The sequence below is a fragment of the Phalangium opilio genome, unplaced genomic scaffold (assembly GCF_054372755.1).
Source record: "Phalangium opilio isolate 3A_F unplaced genomic scaffold, DU_Popi_V2 ptg000352l_1, whole genome shotgun sequence".
Classification (NCBI taxonomy): domain Eukaryota; kingdom Metazoa; phylum Arthropoda; class Arachnida; order Opiliones; family Phalangiidae; genus Phalangium; species Phalangium opilio.
Window position 1 is genome coordinate 6,942,849 of NW_028324228.1, and position 14,072 is coordinate 6,956,920.

The following is a 14,072-nucleotide window of genomic DNA, read 5'->3' on the forward strand; positions in this document are numbered from 1 at the left end:
GCAATGGTTAGAGCGTTCAGCTGTTATTCAAAAGGTTTGTGGTTCGAGCCCATCCGGGAGCGGTGTTGTGAAGTCTCAGATGTGACGTAAAAAGTCAAAGTTTTTCCACAATACCTGACGAACATTTAATCTTTGGGCTTCTGTGGCGCAATGGTTAGCGCGTTCGGCTGTTAACCGAAAGGTTGGTGGTTCGAGCCCACCCAGGAGCGGTGTTGTGAGATCTCACATGTAACGTAAAAATCCAAAGTTTTTCCACAATACCTGACGAACATTTAATCTTTGGGCTTCCGTTGCGCAATGGTTAACGCCGTCGGCTGTTAACCGAAAGGTTGGTGGTTCGAGCCCATCCGGGAGCGGTGTTGTGAGGTCTTAGATGTAACGTAAAATTCAGAGTTTTTTAAAAATACCTGACGAACATTTAATCTTTGGGCTTCTGTGGCGCAATGGTTAGCGCGTTCGGCTGTTAACCGAAAGGTTGGTGGTTCGAGCCCACCCGGGAGCGGTGTTGTGAGCTCTCACATGTAACGTAAAAAGCCAAAGTGTTTCCACAATACCCGACGACCATTTAATTTTTGGGCTTCCGTGGCGCACTGGTTAGCGCGTTCGGCTGTTAACCGAAAGGTTGGTGGTTCGAGCCCACCCGGGAGCGGTGTTGTGAGATCTCACATGTAACGTAAAAATCCAAAGTTTTTCCACAATACCTGACGAACATTTAATTTTTGGGCTTCCGTGGCGCAATGGTTAGCGCGTTCGGCTGTTAACCGAAAGGTTGGTGGTTCGAGCCCATCCGGGAGCGGTGTTGTGAGGTCTTAGATGTAACGTAAAATTCAGAGTTTTTTAAAAATAACTGTCGAACATTTAATTTTTGGGCTTCCGTGGCGCAATGGTTAGAGCGTTCAGCTGTTATTCAAAAGGTTTGTGGTTCGAGCCCATCCGGGAGCGGTGTTTTGAAGTCTCAGATGTGACGTAAAAAGTCTAAGTTTTTCCACAATACCTGACGAACATTTAATCTTTGGGCTTCCGTTGCACAATGGTTAACGCCGTCGGCTGTTAACCGAAAGGTTGGTGGTTCGAACCCATCCGGGAGCGGTGTTGTGAGGTCTTAGATGTAACGTAAAATTCAGAGTTTTTTAAAAATAACTGACGAACATTTAATTTTTGGTCTTCCGTGGCGCAATGGTTAGAGCGTTCAGCTGTTATTCAAAAGGTTTGTGGTTCGAGCCCATCCGGGAGCGGTGTTGTGAAGTCTCAGATGTGACGTAAAAAGTCAAAGTTTTTCCACAATACCTGACGAACATTAAATCTTTGGGCTTCTGTGGCGCAATGGTTAGCGCGTTCGGCTGTTAACCGAAAGGTTGGTGGTTCGAGCCCACCCGGGAGCGGTGTTGTGAGATCTCACATGTAACGTAAAAATCCAAAGTTTTCCCACAATACCTGACCGACATTTAATCTTTGGGCTTCCGTTGCGCAATGGTTAACGCCGTCGGCTGTTAACCGAAAGGTTGGTGGTTCAAGCCCATCCGGGAGCGGTGTTGTGAGGTCTTAGATGTAACGTAAAATTCAGAGTTTTTTAAAAATACCTGACGAACATTTAATCTTTGGGCTTCTGTGGCGCAATGGTTAGCGCGTTCGGCTGTTAACCGAAAGGTTGGTGGTTCGAGCCCACCCGGGAGCGGTGTTGTGAGCTCTCACATGTAACGTAAAAAGCCAAAGTGTTTCCACAATACCCGACGACCATTTAATTTTTGGGCTTCCGTGGCGCAATGGTTAGCGCGTTCGGCTGTTAACCGAAAGGTTGGTGGTTCGAGCCCACCCGGGAGCGGTGTTGTGAAATCTCACATGTAACGTAAAAATCCAAAGTTTTTCCACAATACCTGACGATCATTTAATCTTTGGGCTTCCGTTGCGCAATGGTTAACGCCGTCGGCTGTTAACCGAAAGGTTGGTGGTTCGAGCCCATCCGGGAGCTGTGTTGTGAGGTCTTAGATGTAACGTAAAATTCAGAGTGTTTTAAAAATAACTGACGAACATTTAATTTTTGGGCTTCCGTGGCGCAATGGTTAGAGCGTTCAGCTGTTATTCAAAAGGTTTGTGGTTCGAGCCCATCTGGGAGCGGTGTTGTGAAGTCTCAGATGTGACGTAAAAAGTCAAAGTTTTTCCACAATACCTGACGAACATTTAATCTTTGGGCTTCCGTTGCACAATGGTTAACGCCGTCGGCTGTTAACCGAAAGGTTGGTGGTTCGAGCCCATCCGGGAGCGGTGTTGTGAGGTCTTAGATGTAACGTAAAATTCAGAGTTTTTTAAAAATAACTGACGAACATTTAATTTTTGGTCTTCCGTGGCGCAATGGTTAGAGCGTTCAGCTGTTATTCAAAAGGTTTGTGGTTCGAGCCCATCCGTGAGCGGTGTTGTGAGGTCTCAGATGTGACGTAAAAAGTCAAAGTTTTTCCACAATACCTGACGAACATTTAATATTTGGGCTTCCGTGAAGCAATGGTTAGCGCGTCCGGCTGTTAACCGAAAGGTTGGTGGTTCGAGCCCACCCGGGAGCGGTGTTGTCAAATCTCACATGTAACGTAAAAATCCAAAGTTTTTCCACAATACCTGACGATCATTTAATCTTTGGGCTTCCGTTGCGCAATGGTTAACGCCGTCGGCTGTTAACCGAAAGGTTGGTGGTTCGAGCCCATCCGGGAGCTGTGTTGTGAGGTCTTAGATGTAACGTAAAATTCAGAGTGTTTTAAAAATAACTGACGAACATTTAATTTTTGGGCTTCCGTGGCGCAATGTTTAGAGCGTTCAGCTGTTATTCAAAAGGTTTGTGGTTCGAGCCAATCCGGGAGCGGTGTTGTGAAGTCTCAGATGTGACGTAAATGTCAAAGTTTTTCCACAATACCTGACGAACATTTAATCTTTGGGCTTCCGTTGCACAATGGTTAACGCCGTCGGCTGTTAACCGAAAGGTTGGTGGTTCGAGCCCATCCGGGAGCGGTGTTGTGAGGTCTTAGATGTAACGTAAAATTCAGAGTTTTTTAAAAATAACTGACGAACATTTAATTTTTGGTCTTCCGTGGCGCAATGGTTAGAGCGTTCAGCTGTTATTCAAAAGGTTTGTGGTTCGAGCCCATCCGTGAGCGGTGTTGTGAGGTCTCAGATGTGACGTAAAAAGTCAAAGTTTTTCCACAATACCTGACGAACATTTAATATTTGGGCTTCCGTGAAGCAATGGTTAGCGCGTCCGGCTGTTAACCGAAAGGTTGGTGGTTCGAGCCCACCCGGGAGCGGTGTTGTCAAATCTCACATGTAACGTAAAAATCCAAAGTTTTTCCACAATACCTGACGATCATTTAATCTTTGGGCTTCCGTTGCGCAATGGTTAACGCCGTCGGCTGTTAACCGAAAGGTTGGTGGTTCGAGCCCATCCGGGAGCTGTGTTGTGAGGTCTTAGATGTAACGTAAAATTCAGAGTGTTTTAAAAATAACTGACGAACATTTAATTTTTGGGCTTCCGTGGCGCAATGGTTAGAGCGTTCAGCTGTTATTCAAAAGGTTTGTGGTTCGAGCCCATCTGGGAGCGGTGTTGTGAAGTCTCAGATGTGACGTAAAAAGTCAAAGTTTTTCCACAATACCTGACGAACATTTAATCTTTGGGCTTCCCTTGCACAATGGTTAACGCCGTCGGCTGTTAACCGAAAGGTTGGTGGTTCGAGCCCATCCGTGAGCGGTGTTGTGAGGTCTCAGATGTGACGTAAAAAGTCAAAGTTTTTCTACAATACCTGACGAACATTTAATTATTGGGCTTCCGTGAAGCAATGGTTAGCGCGTTCGGCTGTTAACCGAAAGGTTGGTGGTTCGAGCCCACCCGGGAGCGGTGTTGTGAGGTCTTAGATGTAACGTAAAATTCAGAGTTTTTTAAAAATAACTGACGAACATTTAATTTTTGGTCTTCCGTGGCGCAATGGTTAGAGCGTTCAGCTGTTATTCAAAAGGTTTGTGGTTCGAGCCCATCCGCGAGCGGTGTTGTGAGGTCTCAGATGTGACGTAAAAAGTCAAAGTTTTTCCACAATACCTGACGAACATTTAATATTTAGGCTTCCGTGAAGCAATGGTTAGCGCGTCCGGCTGTTAACCGAAAGGTTGGTGGTTCGAGCCCACCCGGGAGCGGTGTTGTGAAATCTCACATGTAACGTAAAAATCAAAGTTTTTCCACAATACCTGACGATCATTTAATCTTTGGGCTTCCGTTGCGCAATGGTTAACGCCGTCGGCTGTTAACCGAAAGGTTGGTGGTTCGAGCCCATCCGGGAGCTGTGTTGTGAGGTCTTAGATGTAACGTAAAATTCAGAGTGTTTTAAAAATAACTGACGAACATTTAATTTTTGGGCTTCCGTGGCGCAATGTTTAGAGCGTTCAGCTGTTATTCAAAAGGTTTGTGGTTCGAGCCCATCCGTGAGCGGTGTTGTGAGGTCTCAGATGTGACGTAAAAAGTCAAAGTTTTTCCACAATACCTGACGAACATTTAATATTTGGGCTTCCGTGAAGCAATGGTTAGCGCGTCCGGCTGTTAACCGAAAGGTTGGTGGTTCGAGCCCACCCGGGAGCGGTGTTGTCAAATCTCACATGTAACGTAAAAATCCAAAGTTTTTCCACAATACCTGACGATCATTTAATCTTTGGGCTTCCGTTGCGCAATGGTTAACGCCGTCGGCTGTTAACCGAAAGGTTGGTGGTTCGAGCCCATCCGGGAGCTGTGTTGTGAGGTCTTAGATGTAACGTAAAATTCAGAGTTTTTTAAAAATAACTGACGAACATTTAATTTTTGGTCTTCCGTGGCGCAATGGTTAGAGCGTTCAGCTGTTATTCAAAAGGTTTATGGTTCGAGCCCATCTGGGAGCGGTGTTGTGAAGTCTCAGATGTGGCGTAAAAAGTCAAAGTTTTTCCACAATACCTGACGAACATTTAATCTTTGGGCTTCCCTTGCACAATGGTTAACGCCGTCGGCTGTTAACCGAAAGGTTGGTGGTTCGAGCCCATCCGGGAGCGGTGTTGTGAAGTCTCAGATGTGACGTAAAAAGTCAAAGTTTTTCCACAATACCTGACGAACATTTAATCTTTGGGCTTCCTTGAAGCAATGGTTAGCGCGTTCGGCTGTCAACCGAAAGGTTGGTGGTTCGAGCCCACCCGGGAGCGGTGTTGTGAGGTCTTAGATGTAACGTAAAACTCAGAGTTTTTTAAAAATAACTGACGAACATTTAATTTTTGGGCTTCATTGGCGCAATGTTTAGAGCGTTCAGCTGTTATTCAAAAGGTTTGTGGTTCGAGCCCATCCGGGAGCGGTGTTGTGAATTCTCAGATGTGACGTAAAAAGTCAACGTTTTTCCACAATACCTGACGAACATTTAATCTTTGGGCTTCCGTTGCACAATGGTTAACGCCGTCGGCTGTTAACCGAAAGGTTGGTGGTTCGAGCCCATCCGGGAGCGGTGTTGTGAGGTCTTAGATGTAACGTAAAATTCAGAGTTTTTTAAAAATAACTGACGAACATTTAATTTTTGGTCTTCCGTGGCGCAATGGTTAGAGCGTTCAGCTGTTATTCAAAAGGTTTGTGGTTCGAGCCCATCCGGGAGCGGTGTTGTGAAGTCTCAGATGTGACGTAAAAAGTTAAAGTTTTTCCACAATACCTGACGAACATTTAATTTTTGGGCTTCCGTGAAGCAATGGTTAGCGCGTTCGGCTGTTAACCGAAAGGTTGGTGGTTCGAGCCCACCCGGGAGCGGTGTTGTGAGGTCTTAGATGTAACGTAAAATTCAGAGTTTTTTAAAAATAACTGACGAACATTTAATTTTTGGGCTTCCGTGGCGCAATGTTTAGAGCGTTCAGCTGTTATTCAAAAGGTTTGTGGTTCGAGCCCATCCGAGAGCGGTGTTGTGAAGTCTCAGATGTGACGTAAAAAGTCAAAGTTTTTCCACAATACCTGACGAACATTTAATCTTTGGGCTTCCGTGAAGCAATGGTTAGCGCGTTCGGCTGTTAACCGAAAGGTTGGTGGTTCGAGCCCACCCGGGAGCGGTGTTGTGAGGTCTTAGATGTAACGTAACATTCAGAGTTTTTTAAAAATAACTGACGAACATTTAATTTTTGGGCTTCATTGGCGCAATGTTTAGAGCGTTCAGTTGTTATTCAAAAGGTTTGTGGTTCGCGCCCATCCGGGAGCGGTGTTGTGAAGTCTCAGATGTGACGTAAAAAGTCAAAGTTTTTCCACAATACCTGACGAACATTTAATCTTTGGGCTTCCGTTGCACAATGGTTAACGCCGTCGGCTGTTAACCGAAAGGTTGGTGGTTCGAGCCCATCCGGGAGCGGTGTTGTGAGGTCTTAGATGTAACGTAAAATTCAGAGTTTTTTAAAAATAACTGACGAACCTTTAATTTTTGGTCTTCCGTGGCGCAATGGTTAGAGCGTTCAGCTGTTATTCAAAAGGTTTGTGGTTCGAGCCCATCCGGGAGCGGTGTTGTGAAGTCTCAGATGTGACGTAAAAAGTCAAAGTTTTTCCACAATACCTGACGAACATTTAATCTTTGGGCTTCCGTGGCGCAATGGTTAGCGCGTTCGGCTGTTAACCGAAAGGTTGGTGGTTCGAGCCCACCCGGGAGTGGTGTTGTGAGGTCTTAGATGTAACGTAAAATTCAGAGTTTTTTAAAAATAACTGACGAACATTTAATTTTTGGGCTTCCGTGGCGCAATGTTTAGAGCGTTCAGCTGTTATTCAAAAGGTTTGTGGTTCGAGCCCATCCGGGAGCGGTGTTGTGAAGTCTCAGATGTGACGTAAAAAGTCAAAGTTTTTCCACAATACCTGACGAACATTTAATCTTTGGGCTTCCGTGGCGCAATGGTTAGCGCGTTCGGCTGTTAACCGAAAGGTTGGTGGTTCGAGCCCACCCGGGAGCGGTGTTGTGAGGTCTTAGATGTAACGTAAAATTCAGAGTTTTTTAAAAATAACTGACGAACATTTAATTTTTGGGCTTCATTGGCGCAATGTTTAGAGCGTTCAGCTGTTATTCAAAAGGTTTGTGGTTCGAGCCCATCCGGGAGCGGTGTTGTGAAGTCTCAGATGTGACGTAAAAAGTCAAAGTTTTTCCACAATACCTGACGAACATTTAATCTTTGGGCTTCCGTTGCACAATGGTTAACGCCGTCGGCTGTTAACCGAAAGGTTGGTGGTTCGAGCCCATCCGGGAGCGGTGTTGTGAGGTCTTAGATGTAACGTAAAATTCAGAGTTTTTTAAAAATAACTGACGAACATTTAATTTTTGGTCTTCCGTGGCGCAATGGTTAGAGCGTTCAGCTGTTATTCAAAAGGTTTGTGGTTCGAGCCCATCCGGGAGCGGTGTTGTGAAGTCTCATATGTGACGTAAAAAGTCAAAGTTTTTCCACAATACCTGACGAACATTTAATCTTTGGGCTTCCGTGGCGCAATGGTTAGCGCGTTCGGCTGTTAACCGAAAGGTTGGTGGTTCGAGCCCACCCAGGAGCGGTGTTGTGAGATCTCACATGTAACGTAAAAATCCAAAGTTTTTCCACAATACCTGACGAACATTTAATCTTTGGGCTTCCGTTGCGCAATGGTTAACGCCGTCGGCTGTTAACCGAAAGGTTGGTGGTTCGAGCCCATCCGGGAGCGGTGTTGTGAGGTCTTAGATGTAACGTAAAATTCAGAGTTTTTTAAAAATAACTGACGAACATTTAAATTTTGGGCTTCCGTGGCGCAATGTTTAGAGCGTTCAGCTGTTATTCAAAAGGTTTGTGGTTCGAGCCCATCCGGGAGCGGTGTTGTGAAGTCTCAGATGTGACGTAAAAAGTCAAAGTTTTTCCACAATACCTGACGAACATTTAATCTTTGGGCTTCCGTGGCGCAATGGTTAGCGCGTTCGGCTGTTAACCGAAAGGTTGGTGGTTCGAGCCCACCCAGGAGCGGTGTTGTGAGATCTCACATGTAACGTAAAAATCCAAAGTTTTTCCACAATACCTGACGAACATTTAATCTTTGGGCTTCCGTTGCGCAATGGTTAACGCCGTCGGCTGTTAACCGAAAGGTTGGTGGTTCGAGCCCATCCGGGAGCTGTGTTGTGAGGTCTTAGATGTAACGTAAAATTCAGAGTTTTTTAAAAATAACTGACGAACATTTAATTTTTGGTCTTCCGTGGCGCAATGGTTAGAGCGTTCAGCTGTTATTCAAAAGGTTTGTGGTTCGAGCCCATCTGGGAGCGGTGTTGTGAAGTCTCAGATGTGGCGTAAAAAGTCAAAGTTTTTCCACAATACCTGACGAACATTTAATCTTTGGGCTTCCCTTGCACAATGGTTAACGCCGTCGGCTGTTAACCGAAAGGTTGGTGGTTCGAGCCCATCCGGGAGCGTTGTTGTGAGGTCTTAGATGTAACGTAAAATTCAGAGTTTTTTAAAAATAACTGACGAACATTTAATTTTTGGTCTTCCGTGGCGCAATGGTTAGAGCGTTCAGCTGTTATTCAAAAGGTTTGTGGTTCGAGCCCATCCGGGAGCGGTGTTGTGAAGTCTAAGATGTGACGTAAAAAGTCTAAGTTTTTCCACAATACCTGACGAACATTTAATCTTTGGGCTTCCGTTGCACAATGGTTAACGCCGTCGGCTGTTAACCGAAAGGTTGGTGGTTCGAACCCATCCGGGAGCGGTGTTGTGAGGTCTTAGATGTAACGTAAAATTCAGAGTTTTTTAAAAATAACTGACGAACATTTAATTTTTGGGCTTCCGTGGCGCAATGTTTAGAGCGTTCAGCTGTTATTCAAAAGGTTTGTGGTTCGAGCCCATCCGGGAGCGGTGTTGTGAAGTCTCAGATGTGACGTAAAAAGTTAAAGTTTTTCCACAATACCTGACGAACATTTAATTTTTGGGCTTCCGTGAAGCAATGGTTAGCGCGTTCGGCTGTTAACCGAAAGGTTGGTGGTTCGAGCCCACCCGGGAGCGGTGTTGTGAGGTCTTAGATGTAACGTAAAATTCAGAGTTTTTTAAAAATAACTGACGAACATTAAATTTTTGGTCTTCCGTGGCGCAATGGTTAGAGCGTTCAGCTGTTATTCAAAAGGTTTGTGGTTCGAGCCCATCCGGGAGCGGTGTTGTGAAGTCTCAGATGTGACGTAAAAAGTCAAAGTTTTTCCACAATAACTGACGAACATTTATTCTTTGGGCTTCCGTGGCGCAATGGTTAACGCGTTCGGCTGTTAACCGAAAGGTTGGTGGTTCGAGCCCACCCAGGAGCGGTGTTGTGAGATCTCACATGTAACGTAAAAATCCAAAGTTTTTCCACAATACCTGACGAACATTTAATCTTTGGGCTTCCGTTGCGCAATGGTTAACGCCGTCGGCTGTTAACCGAAAGGTTGGTGGTTCGAGCCCATCCGGGAGCGGTGTTGTGAGGTCTTAGATGTAACGTAAAATTCAGAGTTTTTTAAAAATACCTGACGAACATTTAATCTTTGGGCTTCTGTGGCGCAATGGTTAGCGCGTTCGGCTGTTAACCGAAAGGTTGGTGGTTCGAGCCCACCCGGGAGCGGTGTTGTGAGCTCTCACATGTAACGTAAAAAGCCAAAGTGTTTCCACAATACCCGACGACCATTTAATTTTTGGGCTTCCGTGGCGCAATGGTTAGCGCGTTCGGCTGTTAACCGAAAGGTTGGTGGTTCGAGCCCACCCGGGAGCGGTGTTGTGAGGTCTTAGATGTAACGTAAAATTCAGAGTTTTTTAAAAATAACTGACGAACATTTAATTTTTGGGCTTCCGTGGCGCAATGTTTAGAGCGTTCAGCTGTTATTCAAAAGGTTTGTGGTTCGAGCCCATCCGGGAGCGGTGTTGTGAAGTCTCAGATGTGACGTAAAAAGTCAAAGTTTTTCCACAATACCTGACGAACATTTAATCTTTGGGCTTCCGTTGCACAATGGTTAACGCCGTCGGCTGTTAACCGAAAGGTTGGTGGTTCGAGCCCATCCGGGAGCGGTGTTGTGAAGTCTCAGATGTGACGTAAAAAGTCAAAGTTTTTCCACAATACCTGACGAACATTTAATCTTTGGGCTTCCTTGAAGCAATGGTTAGCGCGTTCGGCTGTCAACCGAAAGGTTGGTGGTTCGAGCCCACCCGGGAGCGGTGTTGTGAGGTCTTAGATGTAACGTAAAACTCAGAGTTTTTTAAAAATAACTGACGAACATTTAATTTTTGGGCTTCATTGGCGCAATGTTTAGAGCGTTCAGCTGTTATTCAAAAGGTTTGTGGTTCGAGCCCATCCGGGAGCGGTGTTGTGAATTCTCAGATGTGACGTAAAAAGTCAACGTTTTTCCACAATACCTGACGAACATTTAATCTTTGGGCTTCCGTTGCACAATGGTTAACGCCGTCGGCTGTTAACCGAAAGGTTGGTGGTTCGAGCCCATCCGGGAGCGGTGTTGTGAGGTCTTAGATGTAACGTAAAATTCAGAGTTTTTTAAAAATAACTGACGAACATTTAATTTTTGGTCTTCCGTGGCGCAATGGTTAGAGCGTTCAGCTGTTATTCAAAAGGTTTGTGGTTCGAGCCCATCCGGGAGCGGTGTTGTGAAGTCTCAGATGTGACGTAAAAAGTTAAAGTTTTTCCACAATACCTGACGAACATTTAATTTTTGGGCTTCCGTGAAGCAATGGTTAGCGCGTTCGGCTGTTAACCGAAAGGTTGGTGGTTCGAGCCCACCCGGGAGCGGTGTTGTGAGGTCTTAGATGTAACGTAAAATTCAGAGTTTTTTAAAAATAACTGACGAACATTTAATTTTTGGGCTTCCGTGGCGCAATGTTTAGAGCGTTCAGCTGTTATTCAAAAGGTTTGTGGTTCGAGCCCATCCGAGAGCGGTGTTGTGAAGTCTCAGATGTGACGTAAAAAGTCAAAGTTTTTCCACAATACCTGACGAACATTTAATCTTTGGGCTTCCGTGAAGCAATGGTTAGCGCGTTCGGCTGTTAACCGAAAGGTTGGTGGTTCGAGCCCACCCGGGAGCGGTGTTGTGAGGTCTTAGATGTAACGTAAAATTCAGAGTTTTTTAAAAATAACTGACGAACATTTAATTTTTGGGCTTCATTGGCGCAATGTTTAGAGCGTTCAGTTGTTATTCAAAAGGTTTGTGGTTCGCGCCCATCCGGGAGCGGTGTTGTGAAGTCTCAGATGTGACGTAAAAAGTCAAAGTTTTTCCACAATACCTGACGAACATTTAATCTTTGGGCTTCCGTTGCACAATGGTTAACGCCGTCGGCTGTTAACCGAAAGGTTGGTGGTTCGAGCCCATCCGGGAGCGGTGTTGTGAGGTCTTAGATGTAACGTAAAATTCAGAGTTTTTTAAAAATAACTGACGAACCTTTAATTTTTGGTCTTCCGTGGCGCAATGGTTAGAGCGTTCAGCTGTTATTCAAAAGGTTTGTGGTTCGAGCCCATCCGGGAGCGGTGTTGTGAAGTCTCAGATGTGACGTAAAAAGTCAAAGTTTTTCCACAATACCTGACGAACATTTAATCTTTGGGCTTCCGTGGCGCAATGGTTAGCGCGTTCGGCTGTTAACCGAAAGGTTGGTGGTTCGAGCCCACCCGGGAGCGGTGTTGTGAGGTCTTAGATGTAACGTAAAATTCAGAGTTTTTTAAAAATAACTGACGAACATTTAATTTTTGGGCTTCCGTGGCGCAATGTTTAGAGCGTTCAGCTGTTATTCAAAAGGTTTGTGGTTCGAGCCCATCCGGGAGCGGTGTTGTGAAGTCTCAGATGTGACGTAAAAAGTCAAAGTTTTTCCACAATACCTGACGAACATTTAATCTTTGGGCTTCCGTGGCGCAATGGTTAGCGCGTTCGGCTGTTAACCGAAAGGTTGGTGGTTCGAGCCCACCCGGGAGCGGTGTTGTGAGGTCTTAGATGTAACGTAAAATTCAGAGTTTTTTAAAAATAACTGACGAACATTTAATTTTTGGGCTTCATTGGCGCAATGTTTAGAGCGTTCAGCTGTTATTCAAAAGGTTTGTGGTTCGAGCCCATCCGGGAGCGGTGTTGTGAAGTCTCAGATGTGACGTAAAAAGTCAAAGTTTTTCCACAATACCTGACGAACATTTAATCTTTGGGCTTCCGTTGCACAATGGTTAACGCCGTCGGCTGTTAACCGAAAGGTTGGTGGTTCGAGCCCATCCGGGAGCGGTGTTGTGAGGTCTTAGATGTAACGTAAAATTCAGAGTTTTTTAAAAATAACTGACGAACATTTAATTTTTGGTCTTCCGTGGCGCAATGGTTAGAGCGTTCAGCTGTTATTCAAAAGGTTTGTGGTTCGAGCCCATCCGGGAGCGGTGTTGTGAAGTCTCAGATGTGACGTAAAAAGTCAAAGTTTTTCCACAATACCTGACGAACATTTAATCTTTGGGCTTCCGTGGCGCAATGGTTAGCGCGTTCGGCTGTTAACCGAAAGGTTGGTGGTTCGAGCCCACCCAGGAGCGGTGTTGTGAGATCTCACATGTAACGTAAAAATCCAAAGTTTTTCCACAATACCTGACGAACATTTAATCTTTGGGCTTCCGTTGCGCAATGGTTAACGCCGTCGGCTGTTAACCGAAAGGTTGGTGGTTCGAGCCCATCCGGGAGCGGTGTTGTGAGGTCTTAGATGTAACGTAAAATTCAGAGTTTTTTAAAAATAACTGACGAACATTTAAATTTTGGGCTTCCGTGGCGCAATGTTTAGAGCGTTCAGCTGTTATTCAAAAGGTTTGTGGTTCGAGCCCATCCGGGAGCGGTGTTGTGAAGTCTCAGATGTGACGTAAAAAGTCAAAGTTTTTCCACAATACCTGACGAACATTTAATCTTTGGGCTTCCGTGGCGCAATGGTTAGCGCGTTCGGCTGTTAACCGAAAGGTTGGTGGTTCGAGCCCACCCAGGAGCGGTGTTGTGAGATCTCACATGTAACGTAAAAATCCAAAGTTTTTCCACAATACCTGACGAACATTTAATCTTTGGGCTTCCGTTGCGCAATGGTTAACGCCGTCGGCTGTTAACCGAAAGGTTGGTGGTTCGAGCCCATCCGGGAGCGGTGTTGTGAGGTCTTAGATGTAACGTAAAATTCAGAGTTTTTTAAAAATAACTGACGAACATTTAATTTTTGGGCTTCCGTGGCGCAATGTTTAGAGCGTTCAGCTGTTATTCAAAAGGTTTGTGGTTCGAGCCCATCCGGGAGCGGTGTTGTGAAGTCTCAGATGTGACGTAAAAAGTTAAAGTTTTTCCACAATACCTGACGAACATTTAATTTTTGGGCTTCCGTGAAGCAATGGTTAGCGCGTTCGGCTGTTAACCGAAAGGTTGGTGGTTCGAGCCCACCCGGGAGCGGTGTTGTGAGGTCTTAGATGTAACGTAAAATTCAGAGTTTTTTAAAAATAACTGACGAACATTTAATTTTTGGGCTTCCGTGGCGCAATGTTTAGAGCGTTCAGCTGTTATTCAAAAGGTTTGTGGTTCGAGCCCATCCGAGAGCGGTGTTGTGAAGTCTCAGATGTGACGTAAAAAGTCAAAGTTTTTCCACAATACCTGACGAACATTTAATCTTTGGGCTTCCGTGAAGCAATGGTTAGCGCGTTCGGCTGTTAACCGAAAGGTTGGTGGTTCGAGCCCACCCGGGAGCGGTGTTGTGAGGTCTTAGATGTAACGTAAAATTCAGAGTTTTTTAAAAATAACTGACGAACATTTAATTTTTGGGCTTCATTGGCGCAATGTTTAGAGCGTTCAGTTGTTATTCAAAAGGTTTGTGGTTCGCGCCCATCCGGGAGCGGTGTTGTGAAGTCTCAGATGTGACGTAAAAAGTCAAAGTTTTTCCACAATACCTGACGAACATTTAATCTTTGGGCTTCCGTTGCACAATGGTTAACGCCGTCGGCTGTTAACCGAAAGGTTGGTGGTTCGAGCCCATCCGGGAGCGGTGTTGTGAGGTCTTAGATGTAACGTAAAATTCAGAGTTTTTTAAAAATAACTGACGAACCTTTAATTTTTGGTCTTCCGTGGCGC

At 45.2% G+C, this 14,072-nt stretch overlaps 5 non-coding genes across 5 annotated transcripts; all 5 read left to right on the top strand.

Moving 5' to 3' along the window:
• Nucleotides 1–1,749: 1,749 nt before the first annotated feature.
• On the top strand, nt 1,750–1,822 carry TRNAN-GUU (transfer RNA asparagine (anticodon GUU)). The gene has a single exon. It is a non-coding gene; the product is annotated as a tRNA-Asn (tRNA).
• A 5,056-nt stretch (nt 1,823–6,878) lies between these two features.
• TRNAN-GUU (transfer RNA asparagine (anticodon GUU)) lies at nt 6,879–6,951 on the top strand. The gene has a single exon. It is a non-coding gene; the product is annotated as a tRNA-Asn (tRNA).
• A 2,712-nt stretch (nt 6,952–9,663) lies between these two features.
• On the top strand, nt 9,664–9,736 carry TRNAN-GUU (transfer RNA asparagine (anticodon GUU)). Its single transcript has one exon. It is a non-coding gene; the product is annotated as a tRNA-Asn (tRNA).
• A 1,832-nt stretch (nt 9,737–11,568) lies between these two features.
• Nucleotides 11,569–11,641, top strand: TRNAN-GUU (transfer RNA asparagine (anticodon GUU)). The gene has a single exon. It is a non-coding gene; the product is annotated as a tRNA-Asn (tRNA).
• Nucleotides 11,642–11,861: 220 nt separating this feature from the next.
• Nucleotides 11,862–11,934, top strand: TRNAN-GUU (transfer RNA asparagine (anticodon GUU)). The gene has a single exon. It is a non-coding gene; the product is annotated as a tRNA-Asn (tRNA).
• The last annotated feature ends 2,138 nt before the right edge of the window (nt 11,935–14,072 follow it).